Genomic DNA, 2,634 nt, shown 5'->3' with positions numbered 1-2,634 from the left:
TCCAAAACTGGGGGGGGGGGGAAAAAAAAGGGGGGGGGGGGGGCGAGCTTTTCCTATAAAAAAAAAAAAAATCAAAATTATACCAAAATTACCTACCAGGTACTTAGTCTCCAACTCTAGTATCTTGAGATACGTCCAGCGTAATCATATATGTATATCAAACACCTAGAATATTCTGATCATGCTTGAGCCACTGAGGTTGGTTCGTTTTGTTGTTTCATAAAACCTATAAATAGGTAACCTACTTACTTGAATATAAAAAAAAATTTTCAAAGTTTCAAATTCTCGTTTTGTTATTCCATAAAACTCATAGGTAAAAATAATATACCGAGGGGTTGGGTAAGGTAGGGGGGGGCGTGAAAAAATGAGAATATGCCCAAAGGGGGCGCCATGCAAAAAAAGTTTGAGAACCACTGTGGTCTGCGGTCTGACAGACCTATGTCTCAAGCCTTTTCCGTCACACACATTCCGACTGTCTGACAGACGGTCTAAGGTGAGCGCGTGAGTGCCCGGCGTTTGATACTTGTACCCCATGTGCCAGCGATAGCACCTTGAATACACAAGTTCCCCACGGCCCATTGTACCCCATGTGGCGGCGATAGCACCTTGAATACACAAGTTCCCCACGGCCCACTGTACCCCATGTGCCAGCGATAGCACCTTGAATACACAAGTTCCCCACGGTCCACTGTACCCCATGTGCCGGCGATAGGGTACACTGCCTCGACATCATAGATTCACCTCTTCACCTCGTCAATGTGATGTGTAGACACAGTTTTATCAGTCTCATTTCAGTCAGTGTCACCGTGTCAGGTGATCGGTTCTGTCTAAAACTGTCTCGAACCCATTGTCAGAATTGTCTAAAACTGTCCTAATTACTCTCGAATGGAAAACTGTCTACAGTGCCTATCTTAGGTCTGTCTAGCATGTCTATTACATGTATTTTGTCTATTGTAATAGTTATCTAATTATGTCACTCAGAACCTTGTCAATGTCAAAAAATCAGTTAGCCTAGTCCCCATTCTGCAGTTATAGGCTGTAGGTATCGTTTATCGTGGTACTCCTGTACAAGGGGTTTCCAACTTCCATGTGTAAGCGGGCCACATGCTATATTGGCAGGTACTTCGCGGGCCACACATACACAGGGGAGCAGGCCTGTATCCAGGATTTTCTTGATGGAATGGGGGGTGGATGCTCCATTTTTGAAGTCCGCCCCACAGAAAAAGAGCAAAAATTTGCATGATACAAATTTCTTGACCCCGCCGGGAATCGAACCCGGTTCTCCCGCGTGCATGGCGAGCGCAGTGACCACTACGCCATGGGAGCTGACTAAGGTCTTTGGTGTTGGGGGTTTGACCCTCCATTCGAAGACAACCTATCTACCTCCTCAGATTAACCTTACCCAGCCTGAGTGGGGCCGGGAAAAGCCAGCAGTACGCCATTGCCCAGATAGTAACCCACTCCGAGGCTTAGGTGTAGGGGTAAAGAGCCCCAAAGATGGCTTAAGCTTGTACGAATCTACGAACCCGTCCGAATACTTTAGGTGTAGGGGAAAAGAGCCCCAAAGATGGCTTAAGCTTGTACGAATCTACGAACCCGTCCGAATACTAACCACGCACAGCGTCGCTTAACTTCAGTGATTCATTGGGAACTTATCTGCCCAACTTGCGATAGCCGCTTGCTTCCCTCTAAACAAAACTAGCCAGATAGCTTTTTCTGGTAGCCCTTTAGGTCCTGCATCAACCCTCAAGCGTTGTACAGTCGTTCGCGGGACACCCTGTATATGGCCAAAGGACTATTCTTCCTGACAACCGACATCACCATTTGACACCAGCGGAAAGGAACGAATTAAAACTTAAAGCAAGGGCACACCGAAATCTATTAACAAATAATGAAAAGAGAGAAGTAAAGAAAATGAAATCGGAGGAACGTGAAGAGAAAGAAAGAACGGCAGCCAAAGGAAGTAGAAGAGCATCAAGTTGGCTCATAACAAGTCATACTCAACCTGCGGGCCTTGCTAGAACAATGGGAGCTGGTACTAAATGCCAGTAAAATATATCACCAACACAAGTCATACTCAACCTGCGGGCCTTGCTAGAACAATGGGAGCTGGTACTAAATGCCAGTAAAATATGTATATCACCAACACAAGTCATACTCAACCTGCGGGCCTTGCTAGAACAATGGGAGCTGGTACTAAATGCCAGTAAAATATATCACCAACACCAATCACCAATCCAGTTACCAGTTAAGGTGTGTCCACACATAGTCGACCCGCCGTCGATCGATGTCGACTGAACCGTCTATACTGCCTCGACAACATAGATTCACCTATGTAGGGGCACGGTTGGTCCAGTGGTAACGCGCTTGCTTGCCATGCAGAAGGTCCCGTGTTCGAATCCCACCATCGACAAAAATTTCTACTCGTTTTTCGATTGCAAATATTTCAACGGGTTACTTTCTGGTGTTCTTGTGTTGCCCCAGCACCTAAATGGGAAGTATTGTGTCTCTTCTCGCCCATCTGATGAGAGGCATACTACGGGATGGGCATGCTACGACACAGGCCACAAGCGTCTAATGTAGCAGTTGTTCCATTGCTACGAAATAAAAACGGCGGTGGAACACTCATCTTAA

The sequence above is a fragment of the Diaphorina citri genome, unplaced genomic scaffold (assembly GCF_000475195.1).
Source record: "Diaphorina citri unplaced genomic scaffold, Diaci psyllid genome assembly version 1.1 scaffold378, whole genome shotgun sequence".
Taxonomy (NCBI): Eukaryota; Metazoa; Arthropoda; class Insecta; order Hemiptera; family Psyllidae; genus Diaphorina; species Diaphorina citri.
Note: the sequence above shows the minus strand (reverse complement) of the source record.